The sequence below is a fragment of the Triticum aestivum genome, chromosome 1B (genome assembly GCF_018294505.1).
Source record: "Triticum aestivum cultivar Chinese Spring chromosome 1B, IWGSC CS RefSeq v2.1, whole genome shotgun sequence".
Taxonomy (NCBI): domain Eukaryota; kingdom Viridiplantae; phylum Streptophyta; class Magnoliopsida; order Poales; family Poaceae; genus Triticum; species Triticum aestivum.
The window spans coordinates 170,212,927-170,234,875 of record NC_057795.1 but is presented as its reverse complement, the minus strand read 5'-3'; the positions used below and the strand labels follow the sequence as shown (position 1 = coordinate 170,234,875).

Sequence of the window (21,949 nt, the reverse complement as noted above, 5' to 3'; positions counted from 1 at the left end):
CCCCCCTTGGCACCCCTATATATAGTGGGGGAGAGGAGGGACTTCATACCTTGAGTCCTTGGCCTTTGGTTGCCTCCTTCTCCCTCCCCAACACCTCCTCCACCTCCATAGTGCTTAGCGAAGCTCTGCTGGAGTACTGCAGCTCCATCAACACCACGCCGTCGTGCTGCTGCTGGTGCCATCTCCCTCAACCTCTCCTCCCTCCCTTGCTGGATCAAGAAGGAGGAGACGTGGCTGTTCCGTACGTGTGTTGAACGCGGAGGCGCCGTCCGTTCGGTGCTAGGATCTCCGGTGATTCGAATCACGTCGTGTTCGACTACATCATCCCCGTTCTTTGAACGCTTCCGCTCGCCATCTACAAGGTACGTAGATGCATCCAATGACTCGTTGCTAGATGAACTCCTAGATGATCTTGGTGAAACGAGTAGGAAAATTTTTGTTTTCTGCAACGTTCTCCAACACTTAGGACTCATAGGCCTTATCTAACCCCTCTCCAAAGCAAATCATCTATTCTATGTGAAATAGGCAAGAGGTAGGCAAAAATGCTATATACCAAAGAGTATACGTCAATCTAAACTGAAGTACTGCTCACAAGAAACAGAGTATGTTAACATGTCGTTGCTCACTCTAAAAATAAAATAAGTTGTTGGAAAGGAGGGGGGCTATTTTATGTATACAGTTTAGTTTAGTGATTTAGTACAAATAAGAACATGTCCAAACCTGACAGGCATGGCAATCTCAAATCCATGGGGTCAGTTTGGTTAGATCAAGATGAGCAGAAATGGAACGCACCATATACATTTCAGTTTAATCAACAGATGTGCTATTCTCTGAATATGAACATCACACGACCAATCTCTAATAGTACCCTACTTTTTTCTGCATGGCTCATGTGTGCAAACCGATGAGATTAGCTTAACTAAATTATCTCAGAATACCGTAGAGACTACAGCAGCTGTAAGAAAGCATTATGGTTTTTCCCTAAAAAATAAAGCATCATGGTTAAACTTATGTAGTTACCAACGCCTGTTTTATTGAAACAGAAGAAACTTAAATTAACTACAGTCTCTCACAATTCCATTAATTAGAGACTACAACAGCGGCAAGAAAGCATCATGGTTTAGGTTTTGCAACTACCAAAACGTGAGCTCGTGCGAACAAAAGATAGTAAATTATTCAGCCTAGCATCATGGTTCAGCATACAAAATTACCAAAATGTCATCTTCAGCCATTGTCTTATAGTTTCAGGAATATACAAGAAAGTTCCCCCATTAATGTGACTCAGATTCAACCTACCACAAGGTTAGAGCAGTTAATCGTCGTCCGCACTGGCTTCTTTTGCTTGATCATTTTGCTCTACAACATTGGCTCTTTATCTAGTTTCCTCTGTTTTGCTCCAGGCTACCTTTTTGCTTGGGCCGAGTGCAATTGAATAAAGCTGAATTTCTTTCTATAACGATTTTGTCTAAATACAAAAGCTACTCACTTCATACAAATTCATGCAATCCCTCGTACATAAGGATATAGAGAGCCAATAAAAATCAATTGATTTAACAACTTCTATTTATTTATACTCCCATTTTATAAATTCCATTGTTGTTAACAACGTCTATTTATGTATGCTCCCAGATTCTCACCAAAAATCTGAAGCATTGAGCCACTTCACCATTCACTTGCATTGCCACATAGAGTTATTTATTCATGCAACATCTAAACTCAAAGAACATCGGACTGTAAAAGAATTGAGGAGACAAGTAGACAACAACACAGACCTTCCAATGCAGCCCTCAGGGGCTCTACCATCTCTGGGAACTCAATCTCATCAAGCGTTTTGAAGACGTCTTCGGTGTTGTTTGTCTGCATCTTTCCTTCCTTGCGCACATCATCTGCCCTGGAAATAAGATCACACTCATGCTACTATCATCATCCAAAAAGCATCACATCACAAGTATAAGCATAATATTATTTATACTCTCATGCGGCTCTCCCCTCCACCAAACAGCAGAGCAATTAGCTAAAAATCTCAATTATGCAAATCCTAAACCAGCAGTGCTAACTATAAACCCCCAAACATTTCATAGAAGGATCATATTTCAATACCTCTATAACCTCTGCGCTTTACTCACACAAGCACACGAACAAGAAAATCATCCAAGCAGTATTATGTTCTCAGCAATGGTGCTTAAGTGGCTATGTGCATTGTTCTCAAGTCAAAGATATGCATGTACAGAGGTTGATTTTAGATCAATTGATAATCCTGAGAAATAACTACAATACATTGTCTATGAATCAAGAGCGGGAAAATACGAGGAACATGATTTGTGTAGTATTTATCTGACTGATACAACACACGAGCTGTTGTTGTTGCAGGAGTTCAGGGAAAATACTAGCTCCTTGGTTGGCCGGTTTAAGGCCCAGCCACAGCCGACGACAGAGTACTACAAAGAAAAAACTCAAATCCGTAACAAGAACTCATTCTTTTAGCACAAACTCATGGGAAAAACTGGATGGCTAGAGGAGGTGCCTCACCTTGAACTGGCGCTCAGATCACCGCCGCCAAGCGCGCCGCCGCCTTGTCTGTGGAGGAGGCCCAGGCCTCTCAGGATGCCATCACCGGGGCCAGAGCCAAATCCAAGCGTTGTCCTCATCCTCGCTTGTCTGTGATGCGGCCGACGGCGACCCTCCACTCCACAGCAACACGAGCGGCGATGAGAGCTTCGATCTGTCTGCTTTGTTCCCATGTTGTCATCCTCCTCACCTCTTCCGGCTCCTCCACACCCACGCTGAAGATTTCAGCGCCCCACTCTCCCATGAAGGCAACCAGTGGCCCATCCATAACCACTGCATGCGCCACCGCTGGATCCAGAGGAGGATAGAAGAGAAGGGAAGCAAGGGGCGTGGTGGTGGTGGAGACTGGAGAGCAGGGAGAGGCGGCGGCAAGGGGGGAATGTGGGACTCGAGGACGGGCAGGGATTGGGGATTAGGTTTTCACCACGCGGCCCGCACATCCCATAATTCAGCTACGTAAAACCAGAGAAAATTCACATCATTCTCTGGGCCCACACTTAACGAGGCCCATCAGTCATCCACTTCTGAAACGAGCACAAAGGTGCAAAAGAATTGACGGTCCAGCGATCGCCAGCAGCAAAATCGTACGACAATAACAAAGATCGAACGGCTCGCACGGTGAAAATCACTCAGGTGCGCTAGAATGGCGGGTAGCGTAGCTGGTTTTATATGTTCAATGAAGCCTTTGGACCATATGACGCCTTTTGTCGGAGGTTTGTCTTCTTCCCAGGTGGTGTCATGATGACATTCACTGGAAGCTTCTCAAGACAGCTTGGGCACCCAGATCTTCTTCAAGGGTGACCCGTGAGGGAGGATTAGGGGGTATCCGGACAGCCGGACTATATACTTTGGCCGGACTGATGGACCGTGAAGATACAAGACTCAAGACTTCGTCCCGTATCTGGATGGGACCCTCCTTTGCGTGGAAGACAAGCTTGGCGATCCCGATATTATATTTCCTTCTTTGTAACCGACTCTGTGTAAACCCTAACCCCCTCCGGTGTCTATATAAACCGGAGGGTTTGGTCCGTATAGGGACAATCATAATCATCATAGGCTAGCTTCTAGGGTTTAGCCTCTATGATCTCGTGGTAGATCAACTCTTGTAATACTCATATCATCAAGATCAATCAAGCAGGAAGTAGGGTTTTACCTCCATCGAGAGGGCCCGAACCTGAGTAAAACATCATGTCCCTTGCCTTCTGTTACCATTAGCCTTAGACGCACAGATCGGGACCCCCTACCCGAGATCTGCCGGTTTTGACACCGACATTGGTGCTTTCATTGAGAGTTCCTCTGTGTCTTCGCTGCAAGGCTCGATGGCTCCTTCAATCATCAACAACAATGTGGTCCAGGGTGAGACTTTTCTCCCTGGACAAATCTTCGTGTTCGGTGGCTTCGCATTGCGGGCCAATTCGCTCGGCCATCTAGAGCAGATCGACAGCTACGCCCCTGGCCATCAGGTCAGGTTCGGAAACTTGAACTACACGACCGATATACGCGGAGACTTGATCTTCGATGGATTCGGGCCTACGCCAGGAGCACCGAACAGTCACGATGAGCACGGCTTAGACCTGCTGTCGGACAATACTCGGGATATCGCACCTGCAAGAGCCCTGGACCTAAATCCGGGGCAGATTGCGTCGTCCGAGGACGGGTGGATGGACCTCCGCCCCGGAGGCCGCACACTCATCGGTGGTGGAGCCGAACACAGACTTCATCCCCAAGGAAGCCTGTGTCTCCGGACCCCTGGACTCATGTTCGGTTGTAGGTCCCAGACCGCGCGCCCCCGAGCCCGCCGATTCTGGCTGGGCTCCGGTAATGGAATTCGCCGCTGCGGATATCTTCCAGTACTCGCCCTTTGGCGACATGCTGAACTCATTAAAGTCTCTCTCTCTGTCAGGAGACTCTTGGCCAAACTATGCCCGGCTCAAGGGGGAAGAAGGCGACGAAGAAATTTGTTGCCCACCCACTTCATAGCCACTGTCGACGACGTAACAGACATGCTTGACTTCGACTCCGATGACACCGACGGTATGGACGTCGACGCAGGAGATGATTCAGAACCACCACCCACGGGGCGCTGGACTGCCACCTCATCATATGATATATACATGGTGGATACGCCTAAGGAGGACGATGGTGACAAAACGGAGGATAAAACCCCCGGACAAAAGCCAAAACAACGGCGCAGACGCCACTCTAAGTCCAGCCACAGTAAAAATAGCGATAACAACGCTAGAAAGATTGACACCCCAGTCAACTCCGAAGGCAACAACGACCATATGGACCCATCCATGGAGCAGGATGAGCCAGGTCATGCCGAACACAGCCCGGAGCGGACGCCCGATCACAGTGATCCCGAGAGACGAACTCATCAAACTGCCCCGGGACAGGAGCACAGTCCGGACGACGACGAATTCATCATCCCGGAAACACGTTCGGAACGAGATAACCTCCACAAAAGGCATATGGCCACTGCGAGAAGTCTAAAGAAGCAGAAGCAAAGGCTTAAAGCCGCACAGGAAACGCTCAATCGCAGATGGAATAAAGTGCTAGACACTTAAGAAAAATACGACGATGATCGCCACACAAAGAGCTACCCAAAGCGCAAGCTACTGCCAGAATTCGACGACGAGGCCGTTCCACCGAAGAACAATACGGCCAGTAGGCTGGACCAACCACTTCATAACCGTAATAGAGCAACTACTGATGCCGCACACGATTTACGTGAGCTCCTGGATAAAAAGGCCGGCGCGACGAGGTCCATCTATGGATCTAGAGGACACGCCCCGGCGCAGGACTATGGTCACCAAAACAATCAGACTAATCGAGTACCAGTTCGGAATCAGCACCGGACACAACAACAGCCGACGGCATGCCACAACATGTCCAGATACAGAGGGGCTTCTCACCCTCCATGCTTCACCGAAGAGGTACTAGACCACGAATTTCTACAGGGTTTTAAACCTGTGAACATAGAGGCATATGATGGAATAACAGACCCCGGGGTTTGGATTGAGGATTTTATCCTGCACATCCACATGGCTCGTGGGGACGACCTTCACGTCATCAAATACCTTCCCCTCAAGTTGAAGGGACCAGCTCGGCACTGGTTGAAAAGCCTCCCCGAAAATTCAATCGGAAGTTGGGAGGAACTCGAGGATGCTTTCAGGGCCAATTTTCAAGGGACCTGTGTCCGACCTCCGGACGCGGACGATTTAAGTCACATAATCCAACAGCCCGGAGAGTCCGCCCGCAAGCTTTGGAACAGATTCCTCACTAAGAAGAATCAAATTGTCAATTGTCCGGATGCTGAAACCCTAGCGGCCTTCAAGCATAGTATCCGGGACGAGTGGCTCGCCAAACACCTCGGCCAAGAAAAGCCGAGGACAATGGCGGCCTTAACAAGCCTTATGACCCACTTTTGCGCGGGTGAAGACAGTTGGTTGGCCCGTAAAGGCACCAGCAACCCAAGTACATCCGAAATCAGGGATGGCAACGGGAAGTCACGGCGCAATAAAAACAAACGTCAAAACAAGGAAGAAAGTCCTAATAACACAACGGTCAACGCCAGATTCAGAGGCTCTCGACCTGATCAACAAAAGAAGCCATTTAAAGGCAGCAAAGAGGGACCGTCCGGCCTGAACAAAGTCCTGGACAAACTGTGCCAAATTCATGGCACCCCCAAAATAACCTGCGAACCACACTCATAGAGAATGATGGGTCTTTAAGCAGGCCGGCAAATTAAATGCCGAACACAAGGGAAGGGAAACACCAAGTGAAGACGAGGATGAGCCTCGCCAGCCGAACACTGGGGGACAGAAAAAATCCCACCAGAGGTAAAAACAGTAAACATGATCCACGCGACTCACATACCCACGAGAAGGCGCGATTTCACGCTCACAGACGCGTACGCTATAGAACCTGTTGCCCCCAAACTTACCCACTGGTCGGCCTGCCCGATCACCTTCGATCACAGGGACTACGCGACCAGTATGCGGCACGGAGGATCAGCTGCCTTGGTGCTCGACCCAATCATCGACGGATACCATCTCACTCGCGTCCTCATGGACGGCGACAGTAGTCTTAATCTAATATACCAGGACACCGTCCGCAGGATGGGGATAGACCCATCCAGAATCAGCCAAAGTAACACCACCTTTGAAGGGGTGGTACCAGGCGTCGAAGCCCGCTGTAGGGGCTCCCTCGTACTAGAGGTGACATTTGGTTCCCCAGGCAACTTTAGAAGCGAAGAACTACTCTTCACCATCGCCCCCCTCCAAAGTGGTTATCATGCATTGCTCAGGAGAACGGCTTTTGCCCGCTTCAACGTAGTACTGCACTACGCCTACCTTAAACTCAAGATGCCCGGTCCACGTGGAGTCATCACTGTCAACGGAAATACAGAGCGTTCCTTACGCGCGGAAGAGTATGAGACGACTCCAGCAGCCGGACTCTAAGCGGCCTCTAATACCAGAAAGCATGATTGGTTGTTAAGACCACGGACACGGTTAGACGAGTCTGGCAGCCCAGATAAACCTGATCTGGGCGCCACACATGTAATCCCATAGAGGACAACATGGGCTATAGATATTTAATAAAGCCCAACTCTTGGCTTGACCTTATTAACAGGCCAATGTCTTACACTTTTACTATCCATTGGTGATAGCCAACTCTTCGCACGCTTACATCATACTCTTCTACATGAGTTTTCCTTTTTACAGACACCATTCGTGCAACATCCTCCCAGGACACGGCACAACGGAGACAAAGGCGCAGACGTGCAGCAGGGCCCCGCTCAAAGGTTTCTCTTTAGATTAAGCCCCTGTGTAAACCTTCTTTATTGTCTTTTGTTGCTTACACATCCCATGGGTACTACACCCACAAAGGATACTGCCGTTATTGGCATTTCGCCACGATAGACTAATGCACGTACCTAGAAATACAGGGTTCATAATAAAGGGTGTTACTCAGCCCAGTATATGTTATAAAGTCCGAATACCTTCGGGAGTGTTCGGCGTCACGAGTTTGGCCTTATATGCATCAGCTCCGAATCATGTCTTTGGTCAAATGTTGAGTTTGCCCAGCTCCTGGGTTTGCCGCCTTACGTTCCATTCTTATCGGCTAAGGCGGCCAAAGGAGAACTACTGCGATTGTGCCCTGATTATTCCGGATGAGCACCTCAGTAGAGAAAGCCGAAAACTGACTGTCATGATATAGCGAGAGACTGTTCAACCACTCGAAGACTTAGCGGAATCTTTAGGATTCCTCCGCATTAATGAAGGACCGGGAAACGGTCATGTGCACACGCGCCCGTGTTCGGATGCACGCAAAAGTACCAAGGGTTACATGGTAGCCCCACCGTCAAACTCCTATGGCTAAGTGAAAGTGTTAAAGCTATATAGTCCAGTTGCCTAGCTCGACGTGCGATCACCTCCTTAATGGACCAAGACGTTGGATCAAGTGTGATTACGCATATTTTCGCGAACACCCCCGCATTATATGCGTGGGGGCTGAAGGCAACGACTGCTAACTTTCAAAATTGCATATATACATAAAACGGCCGCACAGGAGGCACAATAACACTTTCGGGCAAAAAGTATAAACATAGCCTCCATAATTAAAATAACATTGTTTTTACAATGAAACGATTTGTCACTCGAACATGACATTCTTCGAGCACTGAGCCTCTATTAAGCGAGAACCTTCTGCTACCTGCTCCAAGTAGTGCTCGGCCGGATCCTGGCCTCCCGTCGGATTCTGGGTTGCAATGATGGTGGCCTCCATATCTGTCCAATATGCTTTAACGCGGGCAAGAGCCATCCGTGCACCCTCTATGCACGCCGACCTCTTCATGGCATCGATCCGCGATACGGCACCAAGGAATTGTTGCGCTAAACCAAAATAACTGTCCGGCTTAGGCCCCTTCGGCCATAGATGGTCTATTACATAATGCATTGCAAGACTGGACAGCCTATGGAGCTCAGCCACAGCAGCCATCCTCTCACTCAACGGCAATGGCGCGTTGGAGCGCTGAATTGCGACCAGAATAGCTTTTCCACTTCATTATCTTCCTGATCCTCGAAAAACTTGGCCGCATCAGCCGTACTCTTCGCCAAATCCGCATACGCGTCTGCAGGGCTCCAGCGTCGATCCAGAGGAGCGTACTTCGAATCTAAAAACTTCATCCGCAACAAATAGGGGTTTCCAGCCGCGATTTCTCTAGCCTGTCGAAGCTCCTCCCGCGCATCCCTAATTTCGGACCGCGTCTCCTTGGCTGCATCAAGTGCCTTCTTCAGGTCAGCCGAATTAGCCTTATTCTCTTTTTCAAGGAGCTCATACCGGTTGGCTGCATTTTTCAGCTCTACAGCCATCTTAGCTATTTTGTCTTTGCTTCGGGGACGAGCAGCCTGTTTGGCTCTCAACTCTTCGGCCGCCTTTAGGGCAGTCGCATTGCTAGCCCGGGCTTGTTCCTTGGCCAGGGCAAGTTCCTCCCTCAGGGCTTCCACGGAAGCAGCTCCGTCTACAGTCCAAGCATATAACATTAACATTATGCTCCTATTAGTTTTTCCTATAACAAATAAGGAAAGCAGAGCACATACCTTGTGACTCGTTAAGCTGCTCGTTCACAAGTGTGATACCGGCATCAATAACTCCAATTTGTCGCCTCAGCTCGGCGACTTCAATGGACCGGTCGGCTGTCGGACCCTTAGCCACCTGTGCATAAACACAGTATGATCATTACTCAATGATGTGATCCTCCGTTTGCCGCCTTGGGCTGGCAACCAGAGTCTCAGGGGCTACTATCCATATGGAGCACACCTAGCGCGTGCGCCACAATCAAGAATTGTGTATTCCATTACATACCTCAAAGCCTTTGAGAAGGCTCCTAAAGGCTTCATTCAACCCGCTTGTGGTGGATGAAATCTTCTCAAGCACCATGCTCATTAATGAATGGTGATCCTCCGAGTGAGCAGCTCGCTCCAGAAGGCCCGTCGTATCCGGCTGGTCGCCGAACTGTGCCGGACCTTTCTTATCGCCCCCCGTGGGAGCCAAACGCTCCGGGCTCAGGGCGGCCAAAGTACTAGCTTCTGGCCTCGGCAAATCTGGACTCCTCCGTGACGACACCTCAGGGTCGCCCGCCCCATGAGGCAGAGAGGTTGGTGGGGTTTCACTCTCCATCATATCCGGAAGGAGATCCCCCGAAGACGAACTCTGTCGAGAAGAGCTGCTAGCCGGACTACAAAGAATGGATCCTGGTTACTGAGGAGGAAGCACTAACTTTGTATTTACGATTAACTTACAGCTCGGCTGAGGGCTGGCCCATTTGCAGGCATGGCGCGGTGAAGACGCCCTTCGGGGTAGGGGCCCCTAGTGAAGTTTTCTTCCCTTGTCTGGGCGCCTCCGTCTCCAAGTCTTCGGAGGCGGCCCTCTTCTGCTCGCGAGGGGAGGAGACCTTAGATTCCCCTCCCCGACTATCCTCCTTTGGGTGGTAGCAATTCCCCCGGTTTGGATGTGCAATGTGTGAAGTTCTGCTTCTTTGTTCTTCCCTTCGTCTTTCCCCGTGTGCACTTTACTTAGCACACGACCAAACATCTTGGCTATGGCGGGGTTAGACGAGCCTTCGGGAAGTGGCGCCGGATACCTGATTCTCTCCGCCTTGCTGAGCCATTCCTGGCCACGGAGGATTTTCATAATAATGTTATGATAACTATAAATGAAGTGTTCGGTTTCTGGTTTACTTACTTGGGTATCTAGGCGGTTGCAGCTCAGGCTCGCATCCTCGGTGGTGTCCGGACACTTTACTTGTGGTCCGAAGAATAACTTACACATCCCTTCGAGCGTCATGCCGAAGAAGTGTAGAATAGTCCGCGGACCTTCCGGATTGAACTCCCACATCCGGAGAGGCCGGCGTTTGCACGGCAACATCTGTCGGACTAGCATTACCTGAATTATGCTGACAAGGCTAATGTCCCTCTCAAGAAGCTCCCGGATGCGGCTCTGCAATGTTGGTACATCATTAGCAGGCCCCCAATCCCGTCCTACATTGGCCCATGACGCCAGTTGAGGCGGAGGGCCCGAACGAAAGTCGGGGGCAGCCACCCACTTTGTGCCTCTGGGAGCCGTGACGTAAAACCACCTCCGCTGCCATAGATCGGACACCTCTGGGAAGGAGCCCTCTGGCCATGGGACGTCGGCATTCCTGCTTATTACAGCACCTCCGCACTCTGCGTTGCCCCTCAATCATCTTCGGCTTCACATTGAAGGTCTTGAGCCATAAGCCGAAGTGCGGGGTGACGTGGAGAAAAGCTTCACACACAGTGATGAATGACGAGATGTGAAGGATGGCGTCCGGAGCTAGACCATGAAAATATAGCCTGCAATAGAACATGAGCCCTCCCACAAAGGGATCAAGGGTGAAGCCTAAGCCGCGGAGGAAGTGAGAAACAAATACGACGCTCTCGTTGGGCTCGGGAGTAGGGATGACCTGCCCTGGAGCAGGAAGCATGTGCTTGATGTCGGCGGTCAGATATCTGACCTCCCTAAGCTTCGCGATGTCCTCCTCTGTGACCGAGGAGGCCATCCACCGGCCTTGAAGGTTGGATCGAGACATGATTGAACATCCGAAGTGCTTGAGCTTGGGCTTCGGGTGTTAGAACTCGAGATGCGAAAAGGCGCAAGAGTGGTAGAAAAGAGGGATAGGCCTCGGCCCCTCTATAAAGGGGGTGAATATCAAGTGTCCTCAGCGTAACCGCTTGGGACTTACCTAAAAACATGGAGTCATACCAACAGGCGTCGTGGGGTTGCACGCACCCGTATTGATGGAAAATCCCGCGATAAGGGGAACACGATCTCTGCTTTGGCAAGGTGTGCCAATAAAACCACCTCGCAACACGTATCGAGGCAGGCCAAGAAAAATCGGTTCATGTTGGGCCGGGCCATGGCGTAGGAGCACACCATACAAAAAATTGTCAGCAGATCAGATTTATGAAGTGTTATGCTCTCTACGGTGGTGTGCGGAAATTATCTCGCAAAGCTAGACACAATCCTCAATCTACTTTGGAGTATTCGGAGATGGAACCCGCCTTGCAATGCCGAAGACAATCTACGCACCGGACTCATCGTCATCGAAGCCTGGTTCAGGGGCTACTGAGGGAGTCCTGGATTAGGGGGCATCCGGAAAGCTGGACTATATACTTTGGCCGGACTGATGGACCGTGAAGATACAAGACTCAAGACTTTGTCCCATGTCCGGATGGGACTCTCCTTTGCGTGGAAGATAAGCTTGGCGATCCAGATATTAGATTTCCTTCTTTGTAACCGACTCTGTGTAAACCCTAGCCCCCTCTGGTGTCTATATAAACCGGAGGGTTTGGTCCGTATAGGGACAATCATAATCATCATAGTCTAGCTTCTAGGGTTTAGCCTCTACGATCTCGTGGTAGATCAACTCTTGTAATACTCATATCATCAAGATCAATCAAGCAGGAAGTAGGGTTTTACCTCCATCGAGAGGGCCCGAACCTGGGTAAAACATCGTGTCCCTTGCCTCCTGTTACCTTTAGCCTTAAACGCACAGATCGGGACCCCCTACCCAAGATCCGTCGGTTTTGACACCGACAACCCGTTCCTGCAGTTAGTACCAATGTACCTGGCAAACACTTCACCGTTCTGATTCTTAAACAGTTTATAATTGGCATCAAAGGATTCATTAATAACAATTGGGTTAGCACAAGTGAAGCCAGATAAAGTGGATGGGTCCACTAAAGGATCCTTAGCAGCAACCCAGGTGGTTTTGGGGTACTGCTCAGGCATCCAATATGAACCATCAACGTTCATTTTCCTCTCTAACGCAACACCCTCTTTCCTAGGGTTTCAGTTCAGAATCTGTTTCTTGAGGACATCGCACAAGGTTTGATGCCCTTTGAGGCTTTTGTACATGCTGGTCTCAAGCAATGTCTTCAATCTAGCATTCTCATCAGCACTAGCAGTAGCATCCTCAGTAGAGGGGTTAGTTACCACATCAGCAGTTGAAGATATTGCAACATCAGAAGCAGTAGAACATTCAGCAATAGAGACAGCATTATCGCGCTCAAGACACTTTAAGCATGGTGGAACAAATTCTACCTGAGCGGTACTGATTTGTTGGGAGAATAGTGAATCGTTCTCTTTTTGAAGATCTTCATGAGACGCTCTCAGTTTCTCTAGATCCTGCTTCCTTTGAAGATAATCGTAGGAAAGCTTCTCATGAGAGGCTGAGAGAGTTTCATGACGACTTTCAAGATCTTCGTACTTAACATGAAGACTTTTAATGTCTTTGATTAAGGATTGAGTTTGATTCATTTCCGCATCCAACAGGTCATCACTTTTGTCTAGCAGCTTTTGAATATGTTCCATAGCAGTTTGTTGCTCAGTTGCAATTTTAGCAAGTGTCTTATAGCTAGGTTTGGATTCACATTCAGAGTCATCTTCACTAGAGGTTTGGAAATAGGCATCGCATGAAGTTACCTTGGCACCACGTGCCATGAAGTAGTAGGTAGGAGCAGAGTCATCATCATCATCAGCAGCAGCAGCTTTGGCTTCAATGCTTCGACCATTGTCTTTAGTGTTGAAGATTGACTTGGCGATGAACGCTGATGCCAGAGCCAGGCTTGCCACGCTAGAATCAGACTCCTCCTAAGACTCCACCTACGCCTTCTCAGAGGCAGACTCCTCCTCTGAATCCATTTCCTTGCCAATAAATGCATGAGCCTTGCTTGATGAGGTCTTCTTGTGAGATGAAGACTTTGATGAAGACTTTGAAGAAGATTTTGAAGATTTCTTCTTCTTCTTGTCATCAGAATCATATTCCTTGCTCTTCTTCTTCTTCTTTGATTCCTTATCCCACTGAGGACACTCGGAGATGTAGTGGCCCATCTTCTTGCATTTGTGGCAAGTCCTCTTCTTGTAGTCACGTGATGAAGCCTCGTCATTCTTTGAGCTAGATCTTGAAGACTTGCTGAATTGATTCTTCATGGAGAACTTTTGGAACTTCCTCACGAGCATTGCAAGCTCTTTGCCAAACTCTTCAGGATCACCAGAGCTATAGTCAGATTCTTCTTCAGATGAGGAAACAGCTTTAGCCTTCAAAGCACGGGTTCAGCCATAGTTGGGTTCATAGATACCACGCTTCTCAGATAGCTGGAACTCATGTGTGTTGAGCCTCTCAAGTATGTCAAACGGATCGAGATCTTTGAAGTCAGGACATTCTTGAATCATCAGACTAAGGTGTCAAACAAGTTGTCAAGTGATCTCAGAAGCTTCTACACGATATCATGCTTGGTGATCTCAGTGGTGTCGAGAGCACAAAGCTCATTGGTGATATCAGTCAAGCAATCGAACATGAGCTGGACATTTTCATTGTCATTTCTCTTGAAGCGATTGAAGAGATTGCGAAGAACATCGATTCTTGAGTCTCTCTGAGTTGAGACGCCTTCATTGACCTTGGACAGCCAGTCCCAGACCAACTTTGCAGTTTCTAGTGCACTCACACGGCCATACTGCCCTTTGGTCAGATGACCATAGATGATGTTCTTGGCGGTTGAGTCCAATTGAGCAAATCTCTTGACATCAGCAGCGGTGACACCTTCACCGACTTTGGGAATGCCAATCTTGAAGACATACCAGAGATCAACATCAATGGCTTCAAGAGGCATGCGCATCTTGTTCTTCCAGTAGGGGTAGTCAGTGCCATCAAAGACGGGGCACGCAACGAAGACCTTGATTATCCTTACAGTCGACATAGCTAAAAATCTAGGTGGTTAAACTAAATCACACAGAACAAGGGAGTACCTTGCTCTGATACCAATTGAAAGTGCTAGTTATCGACTAGAGGGGGGTGAACAGGCGATTTTTATGAAAGTCTTCAAAACACGGTGGCTTTGAAGACAAACAGGTAAACTGAGCCTATATAGTAAGCAGCAGAATGAAAACTACACTAGGCTAGCATTAGTCATACATACAATTCAGTGAAAGTATGAAGACTAACTACAACTAGGTAGATGGGATCAGAAAGGAAGATAGTACGAAGCTAAACAGATAATAGTCTTCACAAAGTGAAGTCAAACGGATCTGACAAGCAAGCAATGACTTCATGAAGACAACTGTAAAGTAAGGAGAGTAGAGGACAGAACTAGTAGCTTGACGAAGACAAGAATTTGGTAGACCAGTTCCAGTTGATGTGACAACTGTACGTCTGGTTAGGGAGGCTGAGATTTAACTCAGAAGACCGTGTCTTCACCTTATTCCCCTTGAGCTAAGGACACCCAGTCCTCGCCCAATCACTCTGGTAAGTCTTCGAGGTAGACTTCCAAACCTTCACAGACTTTGTTCACCGGCAATCCACAATGACTCTTGGATGCTCAAAACGCGATGCCTAATCGGCTGGAGGATTCACAGTCCTTAAGTGTAACAAGTCTTCAGATCACTCGGACAGAAAGACTTCAGTGATGCCTAACACTCTTTGGCTCTGGGTGTTTTGGGCTTTATCCTTGCAAGGATTTCTCTCTCAAATGCTTCGGAGGTGGGTTGCTCTCAAACGACAAAAGCCATGCTCTAACTCTAAGCAGCCACCAATTTATGGTGTAGGGGGTGGGCTATTTATAGCCAGGAGGCAACCCGACCTGATATGTCCAAAATGATCCTGGGTCACTAAGGAACTGACACGTGTCCAACGGTCAGATTCCAAACACACGCGACAGCTTGGCTTGGGCTACAAGCAAAGCTGACTCATCCAGCTGGATAAGATTTTCTCTCATTGTTTTCGCTCGAAGACATAGGATTTGGTTGAGCATCACATCAGTCACTCTGACTTTGTTCACTTGGACCCCACTTAACAATACGGTGGTTCCTATGACTCAATAAAGAAGAAAAGGAAACTACGAAACAATTGTGTCTTCGCACTCGATAGTCTTCAAGTGAATAGCTTCACGTGTCATAATCTTCGTCGTGAATGTCTTCACGAACCATCATTGTCTTCACACATTTTTAGGGGTCATCTCTGGTAGGTAAACCGAATCAATGAGGGACACTACCTGTGTTATCCTGCAATTCTCACAAACACATTAGTCCCTCAACCATGTTTGTCGTCAATACTCCAAAACCAACTAGGGGTGGCACTAAATGCACTTACAGGAACCTGCAAATTTCCCTAGGCATCTGTCCACTGACAGGGGGCCAGTTTGCAGACGCAGATTCGGGAGGTCACCATCCAACGCTATCCACATACGTTTCAACCCACATTTTAACTAACAGGACGAAATTCATGCACACCGGTTGATATTCATCAAAGTTCGGATAGAAAAATAGCATGAATCATCCATACGTAGCATGTAAATAAGTTTAGTACAACAATGTCTCTAATTCAACTGGATTAACCGGATGTCCAACAAGTTTTTCCTCAACGGATCAGTTCGTCCCACACATACTCCCTCTTTAGTTTCATCCAACAGTGTGTGTACGTAAATGACCATCCCTCTATCATGTGGTACATCATGGCAGTGCGTGCGGGCTACATAATGTGTAGACCAACTTTGAGTGAATGAATAATTTAAACATGTTGAGCAAGAGGAAGCAAAACTTATGATCTCCTCTGCCGCATGCAATGGCCACCTTGCCTCCAGCTGAGCAACCACTTGATAAAACTTGGTTACGCTGGTCTGGATGGCATGCAAGCGATACGATAACGACCTCACATTGTGTTGTTGATTGATGTAACTGTCGTAGGGTGCAGTGTGCTTTCGTGCGTGAAATAATTCATGCACCTGCTGCCAGAAGGTCCCCCTCAGCTTCTGCTTACTAAATCTGCGGATACGCCCAACCACACATTGCACAATAACTCATACTCCATTGTTGAGTAGCTCATCATCATTCATACACTAAAAAACAACATAGCGTTTGAAAATAAGCTCAATGGCAATTGACTGAACACCTGTTGGCCGTGCTGTCCGCCATGGAGGTCGCCGACGAGGAGTGGGGAAGTGTACCTGGGTACAAACGGCTCTTGGGTGGACAACGACGTCGTAAAGGCGAGAGCGCGTCACCGACAATGCCTCTATGGCGGCCAGAGACATACAACGGTGGCGGGGGAGGTGGAGGGTGTGGATGCAAAGCAAGGATGAGAAGGACATAGTGGAAGGAAATGAGACCGAGAGGGGGGATTGGATGGGCTTGGGGTGTCGGAGTCCTGCGTGGCTGCTGTTTGGACTCCCGCAACCCCCCAACTTTGTCACCAACTTGCGGGAGAAAACACGTCTGGACTGCGTCGCAGACCGATACAGTCACGCGTTGGATGGCTTCTGCGGTCCGGTCGTATGCGAGCGGTTAGAGGGTCGCCATCGGAGATGCCCTAAGGGCTGCAATGCAACCGATGAATTACTGCACAACCTTCAGATTTTTTTGTGTGGCCATCTTTAGGATCGCTTTGACCTTCTCCGAGTGGCCTCAATCTTGCATACAGAAATGATGAAACCAAGGAGATTCTGCAGGTAATCTGATTATACATTTCTCTTGGTCAACATTTGAGTTGATCTGCGTGAGGTTTGTGAAGGTTTTCGCCAGATCCGCCACGAGATCATCCCCGCACTTGGACTTTATCACGATGTCGTTGACAAAGGTGTGGAAGTTTCTGGCGCCCCACTAGTGTCAACATTTTTTAATACACCATTGGTAAGTCGCACCAACATTTTTTAGGTCAAATGCATGAAAATTAGGAGAAAGTTTCATAGGAGATGATGAAGGAGTCTTGATATCGTCTGAATACTTCATTTTTATCTAATGATAGCCTGAATATACGCCCAAAATACGCAAACGCTCGCAACCGACCATGGAATTGATCACTTGATCGATATGTGGCAGCACGAATGGATCATTGGGGCATGCGTTGTTTAGGGGTTGGTAGTCAACACACATGCGCCAAGCGTGGTTCATTTTGGGATATACAATGACTAAGGAGGCCATGGATTGAGAGAACGATCAAGAGAGATGATGAATAGAGGATTGATAGGGTGAAATAACTAGAGGGGCATGGGGTGGCCAGCATGGGCGAGGACCCTCCCCAACATGATTAGTTTGCTTGTACACTTAAGTACTATTACTTTTTTGTATTTCCTTCAATGCGCCTCACTCAACACTAGGACTTGAGAAAATCCCACCCCGGCCACTTGAAACAACACTAGAGGAAGAGAAATCAATTATGAGAGAAGGGATAAGAACAAATGAGGGGGAGTAGTGGTGGATCTCAAAGACAGACGAAGGATCAAATTGGAAGAGGGAGGGGATCAACGGGGAGGGAAGAGTTGGCACCACGTCGGCCGTGGGACTATCGCCAGAAGTCACCTCAAACACAGTCAATTCGGACACGTACCCTTGCTATTCTAGTTGGGCAATTAGTTGGACCTCAAGTTTTTTATTTGAAACAAGTTGGACCTTAAGTTGATGTTAATGAAATGAAAACATTGCAAATGTCTTTTGCACCAACATATTTTCCCTCCCTCTTTACACAAACCCACAACCTCCCTAGTGTGTCTCTCTAACGGTTCCAAAGCCGCACAGAGAGGGCACCTCCAATCCCGCCTCAGCCGTCAGCGAGTCCGCGGGCTCCTTCCTCCTCCGTTTGCCTCGACAACGGCTAGATGGAGGAGCCCCGGTTCTCCACCTTAGGTGTGTAGATAGGTTTAGGGTAGGTTGGTCCTCCTGCGTCACTTCAATGGTGTTAGCGGCACTGTGTCGAATAAGATTTCCCGAGTCCTGGCATCATCTCGATGGCGTCCTTCATGACAGTGTTCAGAGGCTCGTGGATATGTGTATTCATTGTTCCTTTCGATCAGCGAGTCTAGCGTCTCCATGTGGCTACATCGGGGAAGCGACTGCAATGCAAGGTATTGTGTGTAGCGCGGCGCTATTTTTGATGGTGACTGCGGCATCGCATCAAGGAATAATGCCCAAGCTCCAGTCCCTTCTCGATGTCGTCAATGGCGGCATCGACGAGCAGGTGGGCTCAGTCTCCCGCCGATCCTTCTGGAAGGCGGTTTTAAGTCCATGCCCGGTGGTTGTCATCCCTGGTGACATCACCGATGACTTTGAGAGGATGGTGGTTCCGGATCTTGACTTGCGGCTGATCTGGTGCTCGGCCTCGACGACATCGACGACTGACAATAACTCCGGAATTCGAGCAGGACAGGGAAGATCCCCGACCGACACGCCACAATGATAAAAGGCCTCGTCCTTGGAAGACTTCTTCATCGGCTGACAACGCCCTTCTTGGCTATGGTTCTCCTCTGAATTCTGCGATGATGTCGGTGATGACGACAGTTGCCGGAATTCCTATGGTCTTCAATGTGATTTTATTTTCTTGGAGGGGTTTCGCGCAAAGTTGTGGGAGCACGTGTTTTCTCTCGGACTTTCTTATCGGTTCCTGTGTGCTTTGTATTCACTATGTTTGTGATTAATGAAACACGCGGTAATCCTAAAAAAACATATATTTTTTAGATAAAACATGACACACAACCTAACACGACCAAATGGGCCGGATAGCCCATGTGCCCGCACCGTGGTTTGCACGGAACCGCCTATGCATCGACCATCCTACTAGAAATTTCATGTGGATCAACACAAAATGCTGATGTTTCACGTGAGCTCAGCAACGACATTAGCCCAGGTCTGGATGTCACTATGGGGGAGGCAGAGAATAACAGAAAAAGGGGAGCTGATGTGACGGACCCTGCAGCTTTAGTGATCAAGCCGCCAGCAACAGATTCGTCAGGAAAGTTGCTGATGTTGCCAGCCCCAGAAACACCAGTCAGCCCATTGACCAAGCAGGAGACAAAGAGGAACAAGACCGGAGGGATGACCAGCGACAAAAACAGTGGGAAGAATCCGACAGTACCCAAAAACTCTGATGCGCATTCTGGCAGGCCCCCACAGGGGTCGCGCCAAGCGCAATGAGTCTACTGTGCTGGAACTGTCACGGGGCTGGCAAACCCGCGACAGTTAGAGAGCTTCGTGATATGACGAAGCAATTTGCCCCCTCTGTACTTTGCATTCTTGAAACACAAATAGAGGGATCGAGGGTCGAGAATATGAAGGGTTCTTTGGGCTTTAATAATAGTTTTGCAATCAGTAGCTCGGGTAGAAGTGGAGGTCTTGGTATTTTTGGAATGATGAAATAAAGCTTGATATTTCTGGTTACTCGAAGTACCATACTGATGTAACTATTGATGAGATGGTTGATGTCAAAACAAGGGTCACTTTCATTTATGGTGAAGCTCAAGTGACCGAGAGGCACAGGACATGGGATACACTCCGAGGTATAGTTGGTTCTAATCAAGTTCCTTGGCTAGTCTTGGGCGATTTCAACGAAGCCCTCCATGCACATGAACACAATGGTGTGGGAAGCAGGAGTCAAGCCCAAATGGATGGTTTCAGAGATGCCCTAGACACTTGTGGTTTGACGGACATAGGTTACAAAGGAAATGATTGGAACTTCGAGAAGAAAGTGATGGGAGGCACATACACAAGAGTTAGGTTGGATAGAGGCGCCGCGAACCCGGCGTGGTCAATTGCCTTTCCCTCAGCGTGGCTGGAGCATGTAACAGCAGCGGGTAGCGACCATTGCCCCTTATACGTAAGCTACGTGCATGGGGCTGCATGCAGGAGGGCCCCACGATCATTTAAATATGAACTTGCATGGGAGCGGGACCCAGCCTTGGAGCCAGTGGTTCAGATGGCGTGGGCGCAGCGACAAGGCGATTCGGTCCAGCAGCTAATCGAAAAACTGAAGTCGCTGTCATCGGATCTTTCTCAGTGGGACAGATCGCATTTTGGTCACATCAGATGCGACATCCAGCGTCTTAAAGCTGAGCTACAGGAGTTGCGCACGATCGAAGGAAGATTTGGTCCTTCTCATGCAGAATTAAAAATTGTGGAAAATCTAACAGAACTTTATCATAGAGAAGAAATCCTTTGGAGACAACGGGCCAGGTTGGAGTGGCTTATGCATGGCGACAAGAACACTTATTTCTTTCATCTCCGGGCAAGCAGAAGGAGGAGGAAGAATCAGATTAAATCGCTGCAGAGGCCGGATGGACAGCTTATTGACAATCTGGTGGAGATGGAAGCTATGCCAACCAATTTTTTACCAAAATCTGTATACGTCCGAGGGAGTCCATGACAAGGATCAGGTGCTTGATACAGTTCCTGTCAAAGTAACAGAAGCGATGAACGAGATGCTTAATGCACCATACAGTCAACAAGAAGTGAAGGATGCTTTGTTCCAGAAGTTCCTGATTAAGTCTCCGGGTCCTGATGGCTTTCCGGCGCATTTTTTTCAACATCATTGGGATACCTGTGGGGAAGATGTGACGACGGCCGTCCTGAGAATTGTTGAGGGGACAGAATCGATCGAGTGCATAAATGACACCATCTTGGTACTCATTCCCAAGGTAAAAAACCCAACCCTCCTGGCTCAATTCCGTCCCATCAGTTTGTGTAATGTTTTGTACAAGATAGCTTCAAAGGTGATCTCTAATAGATTGAAACAAGTGCTCCCTGATATAGTCTCAGAAGAACAGTCAACTTTTGTGCCTGGCAGGCTGATTACAGATAACATCATCACAACATATGAGTGCTTGCATTTCATGAAGAGGAATAAAGCAAAGAAACACCAATCATGTGCTCTCAAGCTTGATATGATGAAAGCTTACGATAGGGTTGAGTGGCCTTATTTAAGAGCAATAATGTTGAAGTTGGGCTTTACTGAGAGGTGGGTGAATATAGTTATGAGTATGGTCACCACAGTAAAATTCTCTGTTTTGTTCAATGGGAAGAAGTTGCAACAGTTTATCCCTTCGAGAGGTATCAGACAAGGGGACCCGATTTCTCCATACTTGTTCTAGCTAGCAGCAGAGGGCCTTTCGTGCCTCCTAAAATCAAAAAGTGAGCCATCCAACTTGCATGGTCTACAGGTAGCTCCCTTGGCGCCACCAGTGAACCATCTCTTATTTGCTGATGACAGCCTGCTGTTTTTCAAGGCAAACGGTGTGGGGGCCAACGAGGTCTACCAGGTTCTGGACACTTACTGTCAAGCAACTAGACAACACATCAATTACTCAAAGTCCTCGGTGTATTTCAGCAAAGGGGTTCCGGATGCAGTCAGACAAGAGATTAAGGACACACTTAACATCCCTAATGAAACTCTAAACGAGAAGTATTTGGGGATGCCCTCAGATATTGGCAACTCAAAAAATGGTGCTTTCAAGTATCTCAAAGACCGTTTGTGGAGCAAGGTGCAGGGCTGGATTGAGCAGACTATGTCCATGGCAGGGAAGGAGGTTCTAGTGAA

General features: G+C 48.2%; 1 long non-coding RNA gene across 2 annotated transcripts in view; it reads right to left on the bottom strand.

The window, feature by feature from the left end:
- The window catches only part of LOC123114125 (uncharacterized), a 14,184-nt gene extending 11,202 nt beyond the window's left edge, over positions 1 to 2,982 (bottom strand). Inside the window, exons 1-2 of one of the 2 annotated variants that reach the window (XR_006456420.1) lie at positions 2,530 to 2,982; positions 1,773 to 1,891 (exon numbers count right to left, since the gene is read on the bottom strand). This is a non-coding gene — a long non-coding RNA (uncharacterized lncRNA). The remainder of the gene's footprint in view (positions 1 to 1,772; positions 1,892 to 2,529) is intronic. The other variant, XR_006456415.1, reaches the window with a different exon arrangement.
- Positions 2,983 to 21,949: the final 18,967 nt, after the last annotated feature.